The sequence below is a fragment of the Streptopelia decaocto genome (assembly GCF_964273445.1).
Source record: "Streptopelia decaocto genome assembly, chromosome: 5".
Taxonomy (NCBI): Eukaryota; Metazoa; Chordata; class Aves; order Columbiformes; family Columbidae; genus Streptopelia; species Streptopelia decaocto.
This window is the reverse complement of record NC_138659.1, coordinates 50,440,738-50,453,720: the sequence shown is the minus strand read 5'-3', so window position 1 is coordinate 50,453,720 and position 12,983 is coordinate 50,440,738. Positions and strand designations below refer to the sequence as shown.

At 38.9% G+C, this 12,983-nt stretch overlaps 1 protein-coding gene across 5 annotated transcripts in view; it reads right to left on the bottom strand.

The window, feature by feature from the left end:
• Window positions 1-12,967, bottom strand: part of USP54 (ubiquitin specific peptidase 54) — a 102,936-nt gene extending 89,969 nt beyond the window's left edge. For 4 of the 5 annotated variants that reach the window (XM_082052955.1, XM_082052961.1, XM_082052964.1 and 1 more), the window contains exon 1: window positions 12,320-12,604. The gene's annotated coding sequence lies outside the window, so the exon portion shown is untranslated. Of the gene's footprint in view, window positions 1-12,319; window positions 12,605-12,950 lie in introns of those variants that run through there. The other variant, XM_082052958.1, reaches the window with a different exon arrangement.
• Window positions 12,968-12,983: the final 16 nt, after the last annotated feature.

Sequence of the window (12,983 nt, the reverse complement as noted above, 5' to 3'; positions counted from 1 at the left end):
CTGTCTGCAAAAAAGAGGTTACTCAAGTTGTGGAAGCAGGAGAACAGGCATCATTAAAAACATGAAAAATGCTGCTCTACATTATCCTAGCCTAAAGTCCAAATAATTTCTGCAATACCAGTATACACTGATAAAAATCCCAGTGCAACAGAGTATAAATTTCCCTAACGACTAAAGAATCTCCAAAGCAATTTTGCCTTGAAGCTACACAAAAATGCCAGTATTTCCTCCAGTAAGATATGTTTCTTTATAAAAATGTCAAATGGATCTTTGGCAGTGATACAGTTTTCTTATTCCAACTTCCAATTTTCAAAGCCATGGTTTCAAAGATCTCAATGTGCCAATAGGGCAAGAAGATAAGTTGTGACATTAAGACCAACTAAGCTTAGAGGAAGGGACTGGATCTGGCATTGCATTTCCCAAGGAACATGCAGATGACAGGCAAACACATACATATGCCTCCCCCTCTGCCCCCAAACTAAGAAATCAAGACATTTAAGTGAATGCTATTGAGGCAGAAGAATATCATTTTCCCTCTCTAAAGTCATTTGGGTAATTATAGCTTACAAATAGTGCTGAACACTTGAAGGAACTATTAATTAATTAGACTTTGCAAGTGTGTCATTTATTTCGTAAAGCCCAGACAGAAGAAAAAAAAATTGACACACACACACCTGTTTGAACATTAGCTTTTCCAGGCAGTTCCTGCTAATATAGAAAGTTACAAATGTCCATGTCTCAAAAGCCAGAATTCAAGTGATTAGCTTTGTCTAGACTGCTATGTGTAATGCTCCATTAGTATTATGATGTTTTTACAAGACCAATAATAAAATGGTCTGTGAAAGCTGACTGGAAGACCCCAAAGAACGGCTTTCCAGAAGTGCATGGACAGAAGAGAAGTCCTCCATAGAGTGATAGAAAGTCCTATGTATCAGCTACTGTTGCAAACATGCTTTTTGTTCAAGGAGTACATTACGCTACTATTTCTTTTCCTTCTGAGGAGGTAAACTGCTTGTGAGATGAAGGATTAAGGACAGCACTATTCAAGAAAAAACTAGTAACCAAGAGCCTTCATGCTGTCCTGAGCTAGGGTACCTACGGATTATAAGGTAACATCCTGGCTTTCATTAAAAGGGACTGAGAGTATCAGCCTCCTGAAGACCAAGTGTTTTCCCACAAACTCTTTAGAGCAGCCCAGAGCTGGCCTTCACCAGCCCTCAACAGACTCAGCATCACCATTCCTATTCCTCATTAATGTGGTAACGTTATCAGTCACCAGAAATTCCTCTGGTAAGCAGCTAAGGCAACTTCTCCCCACTCTGACAAAGAAAGAATGAACTAATTAAAACACTCACACTAAACAAACAGGTTAATACTCATAAAAAAGACCAATTCATTTCATACCACTTTTCTCTCTATTCAGTAGTTTTTAACAACAAAGAATGTTGGCAGAATTAAAACTGCATGACTACATACCTAAATAATGGGAATGGGTAGAGGAGAGAAAATTCAAACACTAATATATGTGTGCTAAAATTCTATTTATTGCCTACAGTCATCGTGGGGGAGGACAGATATATGATAATTGTGGAGGCAGGAGAGGGGCAATCTATCTCTTGAACCGCTTTTCATTTGTTACCAACTGTGTGCAGTCCAAAACAAGCAGCTGGATCTCTCTTTGGCATTCACACTAGAAAGCATCGCCAGCACCTACCTCATATCAAAGTAATTTGGCAAACTGGAGCAGCCACACAGAACATCACTATGCAGCACCAGCAGCTCTGCTGCCGAGTCAGACCCTGAACCTGGAACTCTCTTTAAAAATATGTAAATGAAAATCAAGTATTTGATCTTCCTCCAACACCAAAGGATAAGATGGAAATGTAAAATGGGTATTTAAAATAAAACTGACCTCAGTTAAGTCCCAGACCAATTTCATCACAAAAATGTTACTACTAAATAGAGAAAAAAAGATTTCTTCCTCCCCACTATAACTTTTAGCAGGTATTAACCTCTTCATAAAACTATACTGATTATACTATACAGGTATAAATTATGACAGTTTCTAAAATGTTTCCTTTTTCATGACATGACTCCAATGATAAAAGTATATTTTTATACAGTCTCAAAAAATCCTCCTGAAGAGATTCTTTTTAAATCTAAATCCATCTTTTCTTTCTTCCAAAACACTGAAGAGTAACTGACAATGCTATTCTTTTAAAAAACATGTACACAGTTCAGTCTGCTTGACAGATGATTGCAATTGTATGGGGATATAACAGAAGATTTGGCGAGGAGGTTAGTTAAATGTAAATACGCTCAAGTGACTTGCACCTGTCTGTAGAAAAAGCACATACATCACACTAATTGTTTTACTGACCTTGTGTGCTTGATGAGTAGAGCCTCTGTGTTAGACAACATAGGCCTGTGAGAAACCCTAGCCACCTTATCACTATGTCTGAGATTCCTGCTTTGATGTGAGAAAGAGCGGGAGGCTGTGCCTGCCTGAAGCCTTGAAATACAGGTGAGTTCAGCAGGCCCAGTGATCTTCCAGCAGGGCTGAACTGACCAGCGCCTGTGTCCCCGCTTGTGTCACCTCTGCCTGGGAGCTCAGGTGTGGCTTCGGAGATCCCCCAGTAGAGAGGTAACTAAAATAAAACTTGCTCTTTGCAAATGCATTTGTGGCCTCTGGCTCTTCTTGCAACATGCCTGCATATGTGTACACAGCAATTAAACAAAATTTATTTTTGGCCTCTTCATTTGCCTTCCTTTACATCAGTAACAACAACAAAATTAAAACCAATCAGCCAAACAAAACCCAAGAAACACCACACCCCACAACAAGTTTAGTTTATTTGAAGCACCAGGCTCAGCAACAGGCACAACACATAGTGCCTTGGTGACCTCCTGCTCAACAGCCACACTAAACTCAGCTGGTAGGTCTGAAGTGTTGTCTTGGTTTCATTAGGAAAAAGAATGTGCTAGCTCCCTTGTTCTAATTCTTCTTGTGTGCATTTTATCTAAGTTATCCTTTATCTTACCAACAGCTAAAATTTGTTCTGAATATTTTGTAGTATGTGTCAGAATCCCCTATTTCTTGTGCAAAAATTAATGTTTGCTGAGTCAAGGTCCTCCATCATTTATTAAAATTTAGAACATAGAATTTCATATTTTGATTAAGTCCTCTTAGGAAAATGCCTTGATCTATACTAAATCTTCACAGGAATATTCTTCAAAGCCGGAGTTAATCTGGCCTCAGCTTCTTGTCAGGACAGTTGGACAGCTATTTCTCTGCATTCCTTTTCTTCCTGAGCTGGTGCCTCTAACTCTCCAGTCTCATGTGATGCCATTCTTGCTGAAGGAATTCACTGAGCACTTCAAATGATCAGCTCATGCAGCTAAGAAAAAGAATGCTGAAGAAGAGGAGTGTGATCAAAAAGTAAATCAGAATCACAGGAGAACTGATTCTAGAAAGAACCCCAGAGGAGGTCTCTAGTCTAATCTCATGCTAAAAGCATGACTAAGAGGTCAGATCAAGTTGTTCAGGGCTTTATCCAGTTGGATCTTGAAATTCCCCAAGGACAGAAGCTGTGCAGCCTCTCATTCAAATGAATGACCGTTCTAACGGAGAAAAAAAAAAAAAAAAAAGTCTTCCTTACAACCAGTTAAAACCTCTCGTTTCAATATTTCTGTCCATCAATTTGTAACATACTCCACACGTTTCCTGATTAAAGTTCCTACTGCTTATTTATGAGTGATTTTCACAAACCAAATGAGGACATTAGTATGACTGGACAAATGAAGCTATTTTCATGTCCTATATAAAACAGAGACCTATTGGCATTCCTGTATCAGCTCAGCAGGCTGGCATCACACAGAACTAGTGAAAATTTAGTAAGTAGAAAACAAGGAATTGCCATTGAAAATTCCGAGTTCACCTCAAGAACAGCATTTCCAGTGTTTTATTGAAGTATCAACATTAAAGTGTTACTAATACTCAAGGCCATTTGAAATTACAAACAAGATGAATATCATAATTCATTCACATCTTTGGATGACAATATGGGCCCCAGTATTTAACAGTCACATCATTACTCAAACGAATTCCAGACAAGCCGGAATAAGAAAAGGAAGGGAAGCCCATGAACAACCTGGAATATTGTTGCACTACTTTTATTGATACCATCAAAATAAAGTAGGGAGTAGAGACATGAGGAAAGAACCACTACAGCTACCATAACCATTTACAGATCTGCCAGAGGCAGCTAAGTTTCAAGTAAAACAATACTACAACAAATTAGTGTTTATTTTTATCTGCAGTGAAAATCAAATTAAAAAAACATTCAAAGATGTTTAAAAAGTTCAGGGTTCATTAGAAATCTTATTTTAGGCTTTGGATTCCTGTTCTAACAATTTTAAGTATTTTTTTATTTACTATGCATACATGAGATAAAACATCTCATAGGTTAAAATTATTCATAAATGACATACCAATCCTAATTCATGTACAAACAGTAAATACAATCCTTATCGGGGAGGGGTGTGGGGGGGAAGTTTTGTAATTGATACTTGATGTAATATTTTTCACAGTAAAATTAAGCAATTCAGTTGGGCACAACACTGCAACAGTCAGGCATTTTCCACTTTTCTGTCCCAAAACCTCACATATTCCTTTGCAGAATAATCCTGAAAAATAATATTTTGCTAGCACTGTGGCTTCTGACCAGAAATGTTCCCAGAACTAGAGAGTCAGAAAAAGCAACTTCAACTTGAAAATGTCACTCTTTATCCTTAATCCTAAGAAGCTTCTCTGTTCTCATAGAGATGACAAGACTGTACCATTTTCTGTCTGTGAACACTGCCAGTTCCTGCCAGAGCAAGAACTGAACACAGTGGAATTGCCCAGGTACCTTTCCAGGCTGCAGCTGTGACAACAGACCAACAGGGAGAGGAGAACCCATCGACACAACAGGTGAACCGAGAAAAACACAATGGAGAAGTGGTAAATAACTAAATTTATGTGAAAATTATACTGATGAATATGACTGAACAGTAAATGGACTGACTGAAGAAATACATTACTAAATTAAACGACCTTTCTATCTCTCCCAGAAAGGAAAAGCTGTTTAAGAAAACACATTTGCACAACAGAAGATATTTCTTCCCAAAAGGTGGCTATTTCCATATCAAATCTACAGTCTTAAACTCAGCTATCTAAAAGGAGAAGATAATATAAATACCTTTTTGCTAACAAGAAACTTTTATTATTTCTGTGCTGATCCTCTCCTTAAACAATGCATTTTAATAGCAATGTCCAAAACATTTTATCAAAAAGCTTACATGAAAAGTGCATGGGTGTTGTCTAGCTTCAAGAATTTAAACAAACAAGGAGCACCTTAAAAACAGAACTGTTGTTCATCCTGCAGCACTGCCAGGCTCACACTGCAGCATTCTTTCACAGTTCTCTTTGAGAAGAATAAATAAGTCTATATTTAAAAATCTATCAAGCATCCATAATCAAAGGATCCTAAAGCTTTTGTTAGGAATGTTTTTTTTTTTAAATACTTGAAAAATATTTACACAAACTCCATAGATATTATCTGTTAGAATGTAAGTACTGCATGGATTTGTTGTGCATAACAATGTCCACAATAGATATCACAGAAAATGCTGCAGTTTGCTAATCACAAGTTTTATGAAGCTTTGCTGTCTATTTATTAGCATGCCTCAGGTACAGCATAATGGAAAGGTTTTGGGGAACAGGCAGAGTATATAATCAACACTTTTTTTTTTTTTAAATTCCCCCCCCTTTTCCCCAGCATGACCTATTTTCTTGAATAACAGGCAGATCTAGTGAGGACATTAACCTGTTTCCATGCCATAGTACAACTCATGAGATGCATTAGCTGTTTTTTATTGATCCATTTATAAGTTGATTCTACTAGAAACACCAGCTGGAGGATCAGAAAGTCTTTTGCTATCCTCTGTGCCATGACACACTTTACTGATTAACTATTTCCCAAAATACATTTATTTTAACATTTTGTGTTATACTGAATACTGAAGAATCCTCCTCTTCAAACAGTCTCCCACGTGTGAATCACTCTTACATATTTTTAGTCCATTCATTATTTTCAAAAGTCAAAATGTAATCACATACTTTTTTTTTTTTAATAAAAACATAAGAATTACACACACCAAAGATTATCTACTACAAATACTGATTTACATTTTCCAGATATTAGAAATTAACAAGCTAGCTGGTCTTTACTCCAGAGTGTAAAATGCCAAAACAGATTTCATGCAGATAAAAAGATAAAATAAAAAAAAAAAAGGGCAGCTGGTTTCCCCTTGATTCCCTATAGGCTTCTCATACACAAACTGTTCTCCCCCACACAATATACAGTGTGTACTTCTGTATAAATTTTGGTGAGCCTAACTGTACCATAAAAAAGAATTCTACGCAAGACACTAATATGCGATCATTATTTATTACAGATCATCCTACCTGCTTCTGACTTTGCCATTATTAACCCTTGAGTCAACAATTATTTACTGCTTATTTGCAATTTATATACTCATAAAAACCTACCTTTGTGCCAAAAAGCATTTATACTAATTTGAAAGCCTGACTACATTTTAAAAATAGATGTCTACAGTAAACCCACATCCACTGTTCGGATTTAAACAGGATGGGAAAGCAACTGAGATTTATCTGTCCGAATTTTTGGACCTGGAAAAGACAACCAGGGAAAGTAATTCCAAAAGCCACACTTCTAGCCTTCAAATTCAAGGACTGCAAGCTTGACCAAATCCACACGTCAAATCAGTTACAGCAGAACATGATAAGCCAGGGCCTATTGCAAAATAATTAATCAAGAGATCACCAAGGTTCATGTCCTTTCACAATTCTACGGCCAACCACAACCCAGTAAAGTCTTATCTGCAACATAAAATGGCATCATTTCAAGCTTGAAGTGATGTTCAAAAGAAGGAAACATTCACAATTTATATATACGAGTTTTAAAAACCTGATTTCTCCAATTCTCATAAAAACCCTCAAGGATTCAGACTTTTTACTTTTAATGATAGAACACATAGGAAATGAATGCAATACAATCAAAGGAGTGGGGAAAAAATATCAAACCAGACATGGATTACATCCTGCATACCAGGAATGCTATGCAAAAAAAGGAAGATGGTGATTTAAGTGAGATGCTTTAACTGAAAAAGGGGAAGAAAACAAATGGGACCAAGGATACATCAGAAAGCATGATCATAAGCTTCATTTAATTAGTAACCATGCAATAAATTATTTTTATTGCCCACAGAAGCATCTGACAAAATCAGTTTTCTTCCAACACCTTTTGCATCAGTTGGCCAACTTCCAACCTTTTGAAATAAAAAACAGAGATCTCAAAACTAATTATGTTCCTATAGACTACATGAAAATGGATGGTCAAGTAGAGGAAAAAGACCCAACATGCACTTTTAATGAGCGGGGAATAGGAAAGTTCACTTCCAAATATTTGATTTGGCAGCAAGTCAATCAGTACAGATTATCTGCAGCACTGTCCCTTGTTACGGGGGAGAATGGGATTAAGGATTGGATGAGAAAGGATAAGGAGATAAAATGACAATCCAAATACCTACAAATGTATATTTTACTATTTCTGCAGCTCACAGAAATTATGACGTACAGACAGTAACTTGTTTTAGTAGCCTTACAAACTGAGAATAATTCAAACAAGTATTTACATTTCTTGACCTCCTCCTGTTAAGTAGGTTGCCTAGAAACACCTTACCTCAGAATAAATGGGAAAACGGATTATGCACTCCTATCTGCGTATATCAAATATTTTGTTGAATCTATTTTATGAAATCCAGGAAAATAACCTTCCATTATGTTTTTTACAGCATTGAGCACAATGCAGACACTCAATGAAGAACAAATGAAGTAGACATGTAATAAAGGTAATATACTCCGAAAAGGCTTCCATAGATAAATACAAATCTAGATACAACACGCAGAGTGTTGGTGGGATGACTCAGCTTCTAATGGTATTTCATTTAAGTTCATTTTCTTAGCAGCAGTCTGAGGTTATTAATAACTCCCAGTATGGTACTTGGAGCTGTGGATTCATTTTCCTGTTAATGGTAGCAATAGGTTCTTCATTAATGGCTTTAAGATAGCGCTGGGGTTTGCCATATGGTTGGATTTGTACGAGGGTTTCTCATGAAAAGCCAGAGACTGTAAGAAATTGTTGCTATATTTAACTTCAGTGTCCTCACATGCACAGCAGACAATTGGAATGGACACTGTTCTAGTATTTACAAGTGCAAACAATACTCAATATTTACTGCATGTTCTGTTTAAGAGGACTACAGGGACTTCAAACAAGAGAACATATGGATAGATCAGAGGCTTGGTAATGCAATACTGAGCTTTTCACCTCTGGGTCATTGGTTCAAATCTAAACTGGTCAGTAATGAAGGAAAGCTACGATCTGACAGCTCTGGCCTTTGCAAATTGATTTGTCAGGCTCAGTCCAGCTCCCATCAAACTCAAAATTCACCATTACGATTTGCATTCCTGAATGCAAACTTTACCCAGCAGCTTAACAAAAAATTGAACACGGGTAGAAATAATCACTTCCTTCTCAGGCACCATCTCAAGAACAGCACCTATACAGGAGAGAGTGCCAGAGGAGCAATGGAAATTGCACCACCAGTAGCACAGCACATCATTCTGTGGATAAAGAATCCTTCTGCCTTGCAGATACCCAATTATAACTACATATGCATGAGAACAAAGCTTTCAGGTTTTTTACTACTAAAGAAATAATATAAGAAAGAAGAGACACCAATACGGAGGTTTTAAAACTGAAATTTCACAGTGCTACCTAAAGATTTCTTTGCATATCTGGTTCAAAGTTGTATTTCATAAGCCTGAAGGTTCTGAAGAAAATGGTCACAGTGCTCTATAAAATGAATATCAAATTTCATATCCATTTTGTTATGATGTGTTTGTAGCCAAAATGTTTAAACAACACCTGCAGCAGTGACAACTAAGAATGGTACAGGGTGTTTAAAAAAGATGGACCCAGTTTCAAAGATAGCATGACTTCAAATTGGGTCCATCTTTTTGAAACAGCTGGTATTTCCAGCAGTTGAGTTTAATTCAGAAATTGGTTTGTTTACAAGTTACTACGAATGATACTAGAGAAGTCATGTTTTTACAGTATTTCTTCATAAATATGTTAGACAGAAAATGTATGGATTAGTCCATAACAGCTCGTAACTTTCCACATGCTTTCATAATTTGAACAAAAATGGTTTTAAGCTTCAAAACCATCAGTCTAGCCTCTTCCTTTGCATCTTAATAGTTTGGCAACAATCACAACAAATACTCTACAGGTACCACAGGTCTCCATTTTACCAAGTGATCACTGCTACAGAAGTGAATAGAGACACCAAGTTTTAATATAGCACCTTTAAGATCATCTTTACTTCACATATTTAGGGCACAAGACAACAAAATCTACTGGAAATTTTACACTGTATGAACACAAACCACTACTTCTAACTTTTGAGACTACAAGGGAATACATACAGCTCACAAATCTTGGAAAGTGTAGAATAAATAATTTAAGACTTAAGTAAGAGCCTCCTGCCTTCCTTCCAGGTTCCTTGGTTTTTACTAAGGTGTTGATTTCCATATAGAAGCTTTTCCTTAAACTCCAAAAATAGAACACTTACTGTGCCTTCAGGAAAGCCGCAACAGGTAAGTTCACAGCTGAATGACTGTACATAAATTCAGCACACTGATTGAGCTGGCATGTAGTCTATTGCTATAAAATCTGAGTAGCAAAGCCAAGCAATACCTTAGTTTGGCCAAACACTAGTCCTGTGTCTCATAGACAATGGCTGGTGAGACCCACCTAACCTTTTAACTGTCTCAGGCCACAGAACAGGGAGCCCCATGCATCAAATGATATAACTGTGAGAAATGAAGGATTAAACCACATGCTAAACTTGTGTATCAAGACACACAATAAAAGGCCTTCACTTGCTTTAGAAAGTGTTTGGGCTGCAGCTGAGAGATGGTTCCTCCTGGCAGTGTCACACACAGGGTGTTAGCCTACAGAAAGGGTCTGCCTACAGATGAAGGCAAAAATCTTAAAGACTAAAGACTGCCTATTACTTGACTTGCAGTTAACAGGAACAATAGATAGATCCAAGCAAGATGATTAAAATTCCTTGACAGTCAGTGACAAGAGTTCTTGCTGCTGCTCTCTGTCATCAAACACTGCGTATCTGTGCTAGGGAGTGACCTTCAGTGACAGAAATACATAGCAACTTTGGAATGATGACTGCAGCCACTATTGGTAGAAAAGAAAGAAATTAAAAGGCAAAGTTTAGACAAAGGCAAGAAGTGGAGTATTTCAGAGAACAAATTAAAATAAACTGTTTGAATAAATGCGGGTGGAATATATTTTAGGAAACTGAAGGATGTCTAAGGGATTTAAATTTCAGAAGGTTGCATGAGAAAATGAAAAGACTAACAAATCTGACAGGTGCCAATAGGCACCTATACTTTGATTGGTTTTAAACAGTAAGGTAAGCATATTTTAGAAAAATAATAGCTGTCACTTTTTATTATTCTTTCATCCTCCTACCTCAGTTCCTTTTTTGTATCACCTGCTGCATTTTACATAGTTGCACCAAAAGTTATTTGGGACAGCCGCAACCATTCTTTATATGGTTATGTTTATAGAGCACTCAAACATAATGGAGGTTAATTGTGATTAGTGTGGATAGAACACACCATAACTACAATAATGCGATACCTAAGAGCTCTGTCACTATTCTTTCATCGCTAGGTAACAAGGTTTTTGAAGCTCCACAAACTGGGAAATAAACACACTTTCTCTTCTACAGATTTTCCATGAAAATTCACGTAAAGAAGGCTTAATGCCTAATAACATCACCAGGACTGGATAAAGAAGGATTTAAATTCCCATTATCCTTTTTAATGAACTCATGACTACAGTCTCAAAATAGACTGCTAACCCAGAACAGAGAGAAGAATTGACATAATTTTCACCTGCAAATGAACTTAAATGCTTTTGCAGCTGTCACTAGCATAAAGAAAGCAAAATTTCTAAATCATCTGGGATAAGTGTAAGTTTCTTAGCACTGGATAAATCAAGCACAGCCTTACCCCTCGCCTCACCCCAAGAATACTGTGGCAAAAGGCTTCCTGGCTGGCATAACCCAAGCGAGAGAAAATAAATTATTTATTAAGAAAAAAAAAAGGCCCCTATTTAATTCAGTCTAAATGACATGCAGCATGTTTGATTAGCTATACTCTTGATTAGGTGCTATAACAGAATTTAAAGAGTATCCTGTCTAGTGAAATTATCATTATTTCTATCAGTTCCTAAATGAGAACAGATTTCAACAAATTCATTCAATTTTTTTTTTACCCCATTACATTTCTGAAGATGATTTTTAAAAACTGTCATGTTCAAGTTATGTATTACCTCACCAGTTTAGTTCTCGGAACAGCAATACTTTCCCTTTGGAAACAAACACAAGACTACCCGTGCTCCTATTGCTGCAGTTGTTATCTTTGCTGTTGTTTTCCAAAACTGCTATTCAATGTCAAGTATATTACAGCAAAAAACAGATCAAATCTGAAGAGTAGCACAAGCTTAGCGAGGTTTGTTTTCAATATATAATTGTTTATTACAAACTGCACGAGAAATTACACAACTATTTTTCCTCCCATTTCACATGCATTTTTTTTTTCCGTGATTGTAACACTCAGAATTTGTTCCGGGATCTGAAAAGCTCTTTGAACTCTTTCACATGCACAATCAGCCACTACAATACTGACACAACTTCACTCAGCTGAAAGACCAGAAATCCATTGTGTCTACAACTTTTTGAAAGCAGAAGGTGTGTATTGTTGTGGTTTCTATTTAGGGCTGTAATCCTCATGAATCCTCACTCATAATCCTCCTACTGAATGAAGGGTTTCAAGCGAAATCAGATCCTGGAACAGCAAACAGCTTCTCTTTTTTTTTTTTTAAGTGAAAAAAAAGCACATGCTTTTGCCCACCCTGGACCAACATAGTAAATACAACACTATAAGCTGCTTCTGACCGGCAGTTTCTATGCAAGTTTAGCTTTTAATGGCAGTTGATCACGTCTAAGTTAATAACCAACATGATGCAAAGTCAGTGATGTTAATTTCAACGATCCCTTCTGATAAAAAACCTTTCCAGCCCCCAGTACAACCTTTATTCCGTACCTGCTGTCCCCTCTCTGCTCCCCAGGGCCCGCCGCAGGTCCGCACAGGGTCCCTCACGCACAATGGCGCCGGAGGTCAGGGCTCGGGGCCACGCTGAGCCCCGGCAGCGGAGCCCTGCGCACCGCAGCCTCCTACGCGTGGGCTGACTGCCCCGCCAGAGCGGGGGCTGCGCGGGGACACAGGGCTGCCCCACCACGGCGGGGGCTGCGCGGGGACACAGGGGCTGCCCCACCACGGCGGGGGCTGCGCGGGGACACAGGGGCTGCTCTGCTCTGCTCTGCGCTGGGGGGGCTTCAGACGCATGGGACGTGCAGCCAGCTAACGGCTGGGTGGGGTTTCCCCTGAGGGGACGGGACAGGAGAAGAGAAACCCCAAGTGTTGCCGGCAGCGGCGGAGCCGGCGTGCCCGCCCCACAGGGACCCGGCCGCTGCCGGCACGGCGGTACAACCCGCCCGGGCCCCTCACCCGGCCCGCCCGCGCCGCTGAGGGGAGCGACCCCTCTCGTCCCGCCGCCAGAGCCACGGCCCCGCTGCCGCCCAGCGCCGTCAAGGGTCGGGGCAGCACCGGCCAGTCGCGGCGGGACTCCGCTGAGGGGAGGCGCCAGCCCCTCCCCGGGGCGGCGAGTCCCTACCTGCCGGCGTCGGGTCCCGCCGCGGCGCGTAAC